General features: G+C 30.1%; 1 long non-coding RNA gene across 1 annotated transcript; it reads right to left on the bottom strand.

Annotated features, from left to right (window-relative positions):
- Positions 1-3,446: 3,446 nt before the first annotated feature.
- Positions 3,447-10,564, bottom strand: LOC120352452. Its single transcript, XR_005571846.1, has 4 exons — positions 10,339-10,564; positions 8,847-8,936; positions 5,474-5,556; positions 3,447-3,604 (listed from the first exon to the last, which is right to left on the bottom strand). It is a non-coding gene; the product is annotated as an uncharacterized LOC120352452 (long non-coding RNA).
- Positions 10,565-12,908: the final 2,344 nt, after the last annotated feature.

Genomic DNA, 12,908 nt, shown 5'->3' with positions numbered 1-12,908 from the left:
AATGTCTTCATTGTGAGAAGGCTTTTGATTAATACAAACCAATTTATTCGCGCGAAATACTGTTTCTGCTATACCAATTGTTTTTCGAGAGTTAACTGATTTCTTAGTTTGTTAGTTTATAAGTTAGAACCATTTTTTTGTAATTTTTCATTTATGAATCTAGATTACTGGAATTTTTTATTTATTAATAAGATTTTTGTTAACTCAAGTTTTGATATTAACAAATTATTGTTTCGGAGTTTAAGACTAGAAAGAACAAAGATGTTTATAATTAACATCTTTGTTAATTCAATAATTATTCTAAAAAAACTCTCTAAATAATTATTATTAAAAAACGATTATTAAGTAATACATTTTTTAAAATCTTAGATTATTATTATCATCATAATTTTTCAAGAGTTTACTGACGTAATTAAGTTCAATTTTTTCTAGTTAATTTCAACATAAAATTCTTCAAAACACAATCATCCATTCAAAACCGAAACTTTGTACTTAATGACTAGCTTTAACGAAGCATATTTTGTTCATGCGAATAATAATTCTGCAATGTTCTGTTTAGTTTTGTTGTGGTTTATTTAAAATACAATTAATTATTCAGTATTTTAAACAGTAAGCCTGTTATTAGTGTAATCAAGTGTAAACTGCTCAATATATTAATTTTAAAATGTTGTATTAATTGGTTTGAAAATGAATAAAATTGTGACAAGTTTTTCTGCGCATATTTTCTATGTTATTTAGTAGAATAATTCGGATATTATTGTTGTGAGTGAGATTAGTAAACAATAACAATCCTGATTTTTCAGAATATTTATGTTGGGAAAATATTTTATGAAGAAAGTCAACTATTTTTGTGACGACTTCCTCATGAAGTTTACTAATTTGAGTCGAAACTCTGCAGTATTATGCAAATAATTGTCTATTCTTGCAAATTCACAACTTACTTGTAGCAAAAATGTGACATGACAAATTATTCTTAAATAAACATAGTGAATTCCCACCACTTATTTACGATCAAATGATTATTCCATGCATACAATTTAGACCGTAGTTTTGGATGAAGAAGGAAATAATCAGACCAGATACTGCTCCACATGAGCATAATTTAATCTCAAATTGTGATCATGCATCAATAAATTGATAACTAATATATAATATGTTTTAAATAAATGAAGCATATTTTGAACATAATATTCCACTCTAAACAATTAATCTGAAATATAAGCAGCCTATAGCAGGTGTGTTAAAAATAAAACAAATCTAGGCTATTAGAAGATCTCAGACTTGAAAACAGTTCAACTTATCTTACATTAGATTTGATTTTTACAACCGATATATAATACATTATTTGTTTTAAAATCTATTACAGAGTAGACACGAAACTATGAAAATCAATATCCTATGAATTTACTAAAAAAACTTAATCTCATTCATTAATATTTGTTGGAACAAGATTTATTTGAAGATAAGCGAATTTTGGTCACCTGACGCCCGTATTAATAGTATCCTCGGCGTGATTGATGCTTCAATTAAAAATTGAGTATTTCAAGAGATATAGATGGAATAATTGAAACTGAATTGATATCACATTCGTTTAGAAAAAATAACTCATTAATTGTTACATTTAAAATGTATCAAATTTATTTTGTGATTACCGTATTTGTTATTTCTCACTGAACTATTCCATAACGACTTGAACCTTCCAATATGAAATAAACAACTTGATAGGGTGGGCTTTCTAACTACCAACCTTTGCTAACTTTAGGATAAAAATATCGATGACCGAGATTTAATATTTAATTTCATCAGAAAGAAACCCTATAATCAATGTAATAATCAATGTCGGATGAGATATAGATTATTTAAATCAGAAGAAACAGAAATAAATAAGTCTTGATCAAACTAAAACAATATTTTTTCGAATTCAATATTAATGTATAAAAGTTCTATAAAATAACACCCAATATAATGATTGTGTATACTAAATGAGAAAGACTAAGAAATTGTCAAAAAACCACATATTTATTGATACTTGAAAAGACCAGTTTCGGTTATTACACCATTGTCAATCTCTGATAAACTATAGAGTTTATGGTTTCGGTTATTACACCATTGTCAATCTACCGAATAACCGAATATTTAACCTCAAATAGTTTAGTTTTAAAACATCCAGTCTTGATGTAAATTTACTTTTCATGGCAGCTAGAGAAGAAAATCCAGTTTCACACGAATAAGTTGTCGCAAATGAAGTCAATATTTTCAATGCCTTTTCACTCAAAAATGGGTGTTCCTTGTGCACACCAATCCAGAAGGATGTGAGAGAATATTCTCCAAACTTCATTTTAAGCGCATAGTCACCTTGCAGATCAACGAGGTTTTCTTTTTCTATAATGTTGGGGGAGCACTCATTGATTGAGAATTTGAATGGGATTTGAATCCATGCCAAACCATTCAAGTTCTCATTAAAATATTTTCAAGTAGAATTTTAAAAGTAGAAAGATTACTTATAGTAATTATTTTAGAAGTAAATTTAAATAATTTACTTCTGAAATAATTACTATAAGCAATCTTTCTACCAAGCTTTGCGCCCCCCCTTGAACATTCATTGCGCCCCCCTTGGGGGTCGCGCCCCACACTTTGAGAACCACTGATCTAAAGCACAAATGAACAGAGTTAGAAATAATAGGTTTGTTGTGAAGCACACTCACTCCAAAAAATTCTTTCTTTAAAAGTTAGCATTATGTGCAGAAATAATTATTCTTCCCGAATATTCGCACCTATACCTCAATATAATCTTAGAGCATTCAGCAGATTATACTCAATTCCTAGATATAACAATTTGTACGGAAATAGACAATTAAAATACACTATTCCAAAACTTTCTAATTTGCTTCCAATATTATCATCCGAGATTACTCCAAGGAAGATATTTTCCAACTTACTAGTAGTTCTGTGAACAGTAGACCTCACGCAGTTATAAACCACAGCCTCTTCTTATACTGTCCACGAGTAAAACGTGTCTGTAAGTCGTGTCGGCGAGATATCGGTGTGAAAACGGCTAATAGCTGTTGTGGTTGTTGTATAAAAATGCTAACATCAAATCCTTATCTCCTTCAATACATACTGGCAACAGGTCAGCCTGAGTTGAAAGCAGAGAAAGGTCGAGAGAATATACTATGATACTTTCTGTCTTTTTTCTTCAGGGCTACTTTAAATATAAATAAAAATATAAATCTGAGTACCCTTTTATATCATTTTGTCACGACATGTTTCGTCGTGACAAAACATTTAAATTTAATGAATAATGTTTTCTCTGTAGTCTATAGTTAGCATATCATTCTACTACTTATGTATTTTATTATTTGTGGGCACCTGCTGTAAAATTCATTTAGGCTTAGCTGGACCAATTTTGTAATTCATTTTATTGGATAAAATGATTGAGTTCAAAATAGAATAGATTCAGTTTTATTAAACAGATCGTACAATGTCATCGTTTATAACAATGGTATTATAGCTATTTTTATTAGAATGTTTCTTAAATGCAGTATAAAAACCAACACACACAATGAGCAGACTGCGATGAGGACTTTGTGATATGTTTTCTTGTCTGAAATAGAAAACAAAAGGATAAATTAACATACATTTTTGCAACGGGCACAAAATATTTGATAAGATTACGGGACAACATTTTTTTTCAATAAACTATCTATCAACAAATCTTTGAAAAATGTTATTTACTGTGTCTTGAAATATTAATACAATGATAAAGTGAAAATAACCATTAATAAAATATCAGCCTTTACTATTTAATTTTCATGTGTCAAAATAGTTCAACAACACTCAATGCAAATGATTACTTATTTTGTATTGAATGATATATTATTGTTCATACAACAAATCTCTCAACCAGAATATTATGAATTTTTGTTTTTCTGTCTCAATCAATTGTGAATTTTAAACAAGCAATTTTAAAGATCGCTGACGCTATATGACACGCATCATCAATGCAACGGTTACCAACGTACGGTTGCCTGATGTGGTTAGAGCACATGCCTCAGTGTGTCTCTATGCAGATGATGCTAATATAATATTTTCAGGAAAATCGATTGAGGATGTGGAACTCTCATCTGCTGTAGGCCTGTCTTCTATTAATGAATACCTAAATAGCCGAAATCTTTTGCTGAATTCAAGTAAATCTATTGTAGTGCCCTTTTCAACAAGACAGAGTAGGAGTGAATTGTGTCAAAGCTTAGCTATGAGTGACACTCTTTTAGATTGTGAAGATCAAACTAAATTTCTTGGTCTGTTGATAGATAGCAACCTTTCGTGGATAATCATGTTGCCAATGTAGTGAAAAAAATATTGCCGGGTCTATATGCATTACGTCAAATGTCCAGTTTATGTAGTATACAAATGTTAAAATCAATATACCACTCAGTAGTACATGCATATCTATCATATGGTCTCTGCATATATGGCAGTACAAGTAAAAGTAACCTTGATAAAATTCGAAAACAGCAAAAAAGAGCAATAAGAATTATGTTAAATCTCAATAGAACTGATTCTGTAAAATTGGCTTTCTCAAACCTGGGAATTTTCACAGTATATGGACAATACATATATGATGTTATAGTCTTTTTCAAAAAATTTGGTGACAAAAACTTGAGAAATAAAACTCACGGTTATAATACAAGGTTTGGTCGTATAATAGAGAGGCACAGATTAGATCTTTTTACGAAAAAAAACTATTTACAGGGGTAGGAAGTGTTTTGTAAAGTTACCAAGCAGTCTCCAAATATTAGAAGATCCAAGAATGTTTGCAAAGAATTTAAAGGAATATCTGGACAAATTGTCGCTGTATTCTTTTCAAGAGTTCAACATTGATTTTTGACAAAAGGTTTGTGTCCATATATATTAGGGTAGCCTAGTTATTTAAATATTTATATTGTAATTTATTAACACTGTTCTATGTATTTCTTACATCTGATGGATAAAGTATTTTTCTATTCTATTAATGTATCTGTTGCTCCATATCTCAAGCAGCACCTGCGCTTTAAGCTGAACAAACAATGACACTTGACCACAACTGAAAATGTGATCAAATAAAAAAATGATGAAAATATATATGTTGGTGTGAACTGTTCAGTAGCCTGCATATTAATACGCTAGGATACGTGATAGGCCTATATCACCCAAAGACGCTCTATGCCGGTCTGAAATGGCCTTAAATGTTGCGACAGTCTGAAACGACCTCAATTTGCATGCAAGCTACTTATGATACACTATATTTTGATAAAACATTGAACTGCAATACGTAGTTATACGCAATTACGTATTTTGCAATACTACAACGTAGTTGTACGTTGTTTTGTTTTCTTTACGTTCACCATCAATAAAATGTATAATTTTGTGGACCCCTCTGTATACTGAATATTCATTGGATACCAATATTAAATTCAAGTAGGACATTACTTACCTTGGAATGACTTCGTCTTTTGGGAAGCTTTCTCAGTTTCTCAACAGTGATGAGGGGGCGGATATTACTGGCACTTTGCGTTTCTAAAAAAGAAAACCCTATTAAACATGACAGTATAAAAACACATAATACAGGAAAACATAGTTACTAAATAAATTATAGACATATTATAAAAAAATACTAGACAAAAAGAATAGTGTAATAATGAATCCTTCCTCTAATAGGTATTTACCAATGATAACACCTATTCTATCTTCTGAACAAACACAATTTATTGAATACAATACAATACAAATAAATGTTATTTCCATTAATATATAAATAAACAATCTAATCAATGAAATGTACATAATATTCAAAAATACAATATATGAAATTTACTACAAATATAAATTGCATTTTTTCGAAATTAACCTACTCAACTATGGGAAACCCATGTTCTAGAGCAGTTGTAGTAGTAATACAATTAAATAATCTTTGGCAATATTAATTGTATAAAAATTATTAGAACTTGACAATTTTCATATTTTTTTTCTGTGTATCTATATTTTGTTTATCAAGTACTTGACTATTGATAAAATTCAACATCCATAGATTATTTACCATATATCAACAGAATTGTATTTCTTCTTCCAGTCACGCCAAAAACTATTGTAATTTAATGAATATTTTGTTTGTTTGTTTGTAATAATGGCAAATAAAGAATTTGATTTGAATATAAAAAAAAAATGTAGAGTGGGGGTGCAAATACATTGGGTAAGTGAGCTCACATATTGCTCGAAACTATGTTTTCTATATTATGTCTTCCAGTTGTTGTGATGTTGTGAATGTGAGCATCATCTTTGAATATATTCTCAATTTTCATGATATTTGGATTGATGATCAGTGATAATATTCGATTAAGATTATAGGCGGCTACACGATGTAGATTGACCTTTCAAGGAATTCTTGTTGATCATCTCTGAAATGGTCAAATGTTCATAACATAGATAACCTATTCCAAGAATGACCATTCCAATTATTATGAGTTGAAAATTTATTGTCTCACTGGGCTAGCTACACATACGTCGATTTTTAAGGTTCGATAAAAGTTCGTTTGAATTTTGACATCACGACCAAAGTTTGGCATCTGGTTGCTATGTGGTAGTGAACCCGATGGAACGCTAGACGTTCAAACAAAATCTGCTTTTCACACACATCGATTTTGGACGCACAATAAAAAAATCGAACGTCCAATTTTGTGGCACAATAAGATGAATGGGTGATTACAGACACATCGATCAACAATTTTTACGACGTGTAGCAGTCGTCTCTTGTCTGTAATATATACTCCTTTATAATCCAATATCAACTATAGGCCTATTGGAATTTCAACGTTCAATTTTTTATCATAGAACCAAAATCGATGTACGTGTGTGCGAGGCTTTTGGTTAGATACACACACATTAATTTTTGTTCGTACGATATTTTTCCGTCCTTATAAATTCTATTAGATTGAACAGATTATGTTTGCAAAGTTCCGTTTAATCTGATAGAATTCTTAAAGACGGCAAAATATCGTGTGAACAAGAATCGATGTGTGTGCAGGGCTTTAGATGGTCTACTTCTCTTTTTTTATTCCATTGAAGCTGAAAAAACGAATTCTCACTGAGTATGTACTGTAAATATAACCTACTGATTCATTGAAGTCACTGGGGCTGATGAAGCTCCCAATTAAAAGTGATATAGAAATGTGTAAATTAGCGATAATCAATAAATAATAATCTATAGAATAAGCTATAAATATTTGTGACAGAAGACACAGGAGATAACAGTATTACCATGCTTTGAAGATCATTCCAGTAATATTGAAATTAGAACTTTTTCTCAATTAGTTATCTAGTCAACACTTTCTGCAATGAAGTTATCAATCCGATCCCTCTAACCAACATAGATGCGTAAAATCAACAAAATAGTTGATACAGTCAGAAACAACGTAGTTGTTGTGTGTTTGAATCAGAATTATGGCGTTATCTGTAACTATGATCAGTTGCATGGCAATAAAATTATATCTATTTATTTAGAACATAGTTTAAAAACATGCGCTTTCATTCCAATTTTTTTCTTACAATTTACACTTATAGTAAAATTCTACATCTTTTTTGTAAAAAAACCCTGCTCTAAGAAATTAGTAATGCTTGCCACACCTCACTCATTCTTGTTTATTTCATACCGTATATTAAAATAGAATATCATCTTTATTAACTTCATTTTACATAGAGCATAAACAATAATATAAACATCAAGTGCACTCCTCATTATGCTAGGCCTGCGTTGAGGAATAATTAGTCTTGAAATAATTAAAAAAAAAAACAAAAACATTTCCTATATTGAATCAATATGTTGCAAAATAGTTTTATGAAAAATTAGAGAGATTTATTTATTTATTAGATAGAGCGAACAATACAATAGTCGGAAAAGAAAAAACAGGCTATTGCCCAAAACTTCTTCAATTTCCTGTTTTTGTCACAAATCGTCCAAATATTATGTAGGTTATGTTACTTCAATTTCAACACCAAATCTTCAATCTGAAACTATGAATCAGAATAAAATAAAGAATTTCAAATTTAGATAGATTGATAATAAAACTTCCGTTAAAACAAAAACCAAACTTCAAATATTCACAAAATATAGAATAAAATCACTTAAATTTTGAGCTCGAAAATATCACTTTCACCATAGCTACAACAGCTGTTCTATGTAAAGATGATGATGTAAAGAGAGAACATGATGTCAACTGCATGCTCTCTTCGAGCGCATGGTGGTTGTTTAGCTTTTCCCTATTTTCAGCATCGAACAATCAAGTTTATAGATAACCAAAATACAAAGTATTTTTTCAGCATCGAATAATCAAGTTTATGGATAAAACCAAAATACAAAGTATTATAATTTGAGTGATGAACACATTGTTCGTGGACATTGGTTCCGCTCTGAACTATTGCTACTACTGCCATACAGTCTTCATCTAATTAAAAAAAAAAAAAAAACAACTGCCATAATAAAAAAAATAGTTATTTGTTTGGATTCACCCACATTGACTTTCTGGGCCCTGTTGCATGATAAAATATGAGCTAATGTTCTAGTTATTTCCTATTCTAATAGCCAACTGAATACTAATATTATTGGGTTCTTTATTTTCACATGGAATAGCCCCCTAGTGGGGCGTGAATAAAATACAGATATTTCTAAAACTGCAATAGGAGATCAAGTAGAAGATATTGAAAAACACAATTTTATTACATTATTAGTAGGCCTATTGAAAGTAATTAGTAGCTTTGATATAGCAAAAACTGAAAATTATCAAGACCTGATAGTTGATATTGAACAAACTGACCTGATACTTGATAAATTTTTCACCAGCCATACATCAGTTTTAACCAGCAGCAAGTTTCAACTAGAGGTCAGAGAGCATGTGCTACATTATCTGAAAAAAGAAAATTTTAAAATTGAATAATAATGTTCAATATTATTATTAATAGTAATAATCTTTTTTAAAGCGGCTCTCGTTACACAAATTGAATGCCTAGGCATGCATGGATGGATCATGTCCTTAATACATACAATATAACAATGAATTGAATAAATATCAATTATTGTCTCAAATAGAAAAGGTAAAATCTATTGGTGGGGGGAAGGGAGGTGTTTACTAAAATGTGTCCTTGATGCTATAAAAATACCAAATTTTGTATGTATGCTGATGATATAAGTTTGTGCATAGTAGACAAAAAGTTGAATTTTCTAAAAACTCGGTGAAAAGATTCAGCATAGGCCTATTTAAAAAAAAATTGCTTGAATAGATTTGATAGGTTGATATTGAAAAAATAGACCTGATACTAGATGTTACATTGTTCACCAGCCATACATTAGTTTCAACAAGAGGCAGTGGGCATGCGCTGTATTATCTAAAAAAATAAAACTTCTAATTATTACGAAATTAAATAATGATGTACAATATTGTAAATAATAATCTTTCTAAGAGCGCTTCTCGTTTTACAAAGTAAATGCCCAGGCATTCACGAATGGATCGTGTCCTAAATACATGTACAATAACAAAGCCTAATAAAAAAACAATAAGTATATTGGTGGGAAGGGCGAGTTTCCAAAATGAGTCCTTGATAACAAATTTTGTATGTAGGCTATGCCGATGATATAAGTTTGTGCATAGCAGGAAAAATTCAAATTCTCTTAAAACTTAATGTAAAGATTCAGTATTGATTTTAAAAATTTGAGTAGAAAAAACCAATCACTAGGTAAATAATGATCAAACATGATTTCTACATTTCACTTTAGTTGTAATAGAAATGTATAGTTCTTATATAGGCTACATAAGAAATATGGTATGATATTTTAAAAGAAAGGTAGTTTTAATAATTTGTTGCATTCACAGATAGTATGTCTTTAATAAAGCGATTTATTGATTGCTAGCAAATTCTAGCCAACTTCTCTGGACTAGCATTTTGAGATTTGGATTTAATCAATATCCTAAATAAAACAAACGTTAGATATTATATTATGATGTAGTACAGTACTTTCATAGTACAACTCAAGTTGTTGAATTATAATAATTGAATGAAAGAGTAGGTAGCAAATAACATGAAAAACTAAAAGAGTACGGTAGCTACACATGTAACAAATTCATAAAGACCACAAAACATGAATACCTTAATTCACTACTTCTTCATAGTCTACATAGATAATTCTTTCAAGTACGTAGGCCTATATGTTATCTAACAAAGTATTTCTAATGTACAGATGAAACATAATATTGTGGAAACTAATTATATTTAGCCTATTATCTAATGCCACAAAAATTTGTAATAGCCTACCTAGTATTTTAGTGATACAAGATTGTACCATTTCAGCTTAACACTTTTCTACTTGAGAAATTGTTATTTACATTCCTAAAGTAAATCTGCAGTAAATGCAATTTAATTGCAACACGGTAATAATTTAATATTATAAATTTATAACTTAAACTTAACCTCTAAACTGATATTGTTTTTGCCTCTGGATCTGGAAATTTTTTGTTGCCAATGCCATTGTGATAAATTAAAGAGTCGCATAGTTTTAACGTTGCTTACGAAACTACAAGGCTAGAACCATCAGGTGATCAGATCAGCTGTTCAAAAGCGTACACTTCAACCCGTGTTTACATTGAAAACCCTATGTTGAATGGAATTTTTCGTGAATAAATGTTAATAATTCAACTGATATCACTATCTTGAAATAATGACTTGTTATTTTATTTTTCCAATTCAAATTTTAACCTACATCATAAATTTCAAGGGTAGTAATCATTGAATTATATTAATATTTTTAGTTATTGGTTAACCAATTTGTAGGTTACATGTTTCAAGATAGCTTATTCAAATTCAAACTTACTTCTTTTACAAAAGTATTAAGTTTAGCCGAGTCATGGTTTATAAATAAGAATTATCATGTTATTGATCAACAATAAATTATAAAAACATTGTTGATAATCTAAATTAGTTTCTTTTTAAACGAATTTAAGTACTACCTATGTATTTACGGGTGCGCTCAACTCTATTCTGGAGTTTAAGACTAAATTCATTATTTTTTCAAAACTTTCAAGTAAAAACGTGTTGATTTTGAAACGTGTAGGATAAATACTACATATATATATTATCAAAGCTTTTTTAGACTTTTTTTATGATTCATAGCTGGCATACATTTAATAGAGAATGAGTTACAATTTATAAAATAGCGTACCCTGGTGGGTCTACAAAATTAACTGTATAGTTTAACACCGTAATTTTTTTATTGACATTATGACATTTACAATCATGAATAATATTTCAATTGAACTACTTTATATACCTATACTTTCTTCAAAGTTTAGAATCATTAAAACTGCTAGTAGTGTTTTGAATTACAGTATGTGTTTCCTCTGATCCCACAACCGTGGCTAATTAATAAAGCAGAAGTTATTAAAGATCGTGCTGTAATTCGAATAGCAGAGCTTCAAAACTGAATGAAGTATAAACATATCAGTTTTTTGAGATTATATTTTATATTAATATATATTAGGTGGAATCACAGAGGAAAGAAACACTACTTATGCTTATTCCGTGGTAGAAGTAAAATGACACTCATTCTTTTACCCATTAATCTATTTACTCACCCGGATAAGTAAGAAAGTCGTGTTTCAGTTGATTCGTTGTTGATTATCCATATTTTTTACCAATATTATTACAAAGTATATTGTATTTTGATAACTTTAAACTGAAAAAACACATTCTTTTGGTGTAACGACGACCGTTTAGTGCTGGTGTGTTGTACATTCTCAAGCCGAACAGAAACTCGAAACGGTAGTCGCCACACCAAAAGAATATGAGTGTTTTTTCACTTTAAAGTTATCAAAATGAAATATAGTTAATGTTCAACCTTCTAGAGGCGCACTAAGACACTACCGTACCTCCGTAAACACGGAGGTGTAGTGACTGAGACCGTAATTGAAAAAAAATTCAAAGATGGCCAATACAGTATGCGCTTTTTCGAAATAGCTAAACCTTATTGACTACTATATCGCCCAGAATAGGTGATTTTTTTGCTCAGCGTTTTCTTAGCTTTTTAAAAATTCAAGAGAGAATTCTTACGTTTGGTACAAAATTTCAGGTAACTTGAGGTGTATTAGTTATGTAGGCTATTGCATGGCCTAGAAGGTGTGCTAGATATTGGCGTTTCAGTGTTTATCTGTGTTTTATCAGCATTTTAAAAACCTAATGAGCAGAAAATGTTCAAATTTTATACAATTTTTTAGCATAATATGAAATAACAGTTCAAGGAATGAAATGACAAATTTATAGCAACACTGAATTGGATCATTAATAGCGCTATAATGATACCCCTGCCATTTAGCATATAATCTTAACTCAGCTGGGGGACTCTAGCCTTTGCATGTTAGAAGAGACCATCATAAATATTAATATAATTTGTGCAAGAGCGCGCTTAATTATGCATAACCAAGCTTGCAGACGAGAAACGTACAATATCTGAAAAGAGCAAGAGGAACACTCACACTGTAAGCGTGCACTTGGTTGCGTTCAGTGTGAACAACATGTTTCAATAGCATTTTTCAAATTTTGTTTTTCGGGTCATGCATGATTCGACGAAAATTTGCACATACCCATTCAATGTGATCATACACTTATTCTCATGTTTCAGGATATTATTCATATTATTACTTTTGTGACCAAGAATAAATCTTTCAAGTAGTATCCTACCAGAGCGTCAATAAACATAGCATTGGTTCATCAGCACTATTGAAGAATATGTACATAGATTTTTCATGATACGACATGGTCTTACTTATGATATAAATACAAGAACTCTGATATCTCACTCTACAACAAATTATTATTTACTCTGTATCGAT

The sequence above is a fragment of the Nilaparvata lugens genome, chromosome 7 (genome assembly GCF_014356525.2).
Source record: "Nilaparvata lugens isolate BPH chromosome 7, ASM1435652v1, whole genome shotgun sequence".
NCBI lineage: Eukaryota > Metazoa > Arthropoda > Insecta > Hemiptera > Delphacidae > Nilaparvata > Nilaparvata lugens.
The sequence above is the reverse complement of the archived record's forward strand: the minus strand, read 5'-3'. Positions and strand labels throughout refer to the sequence as shown.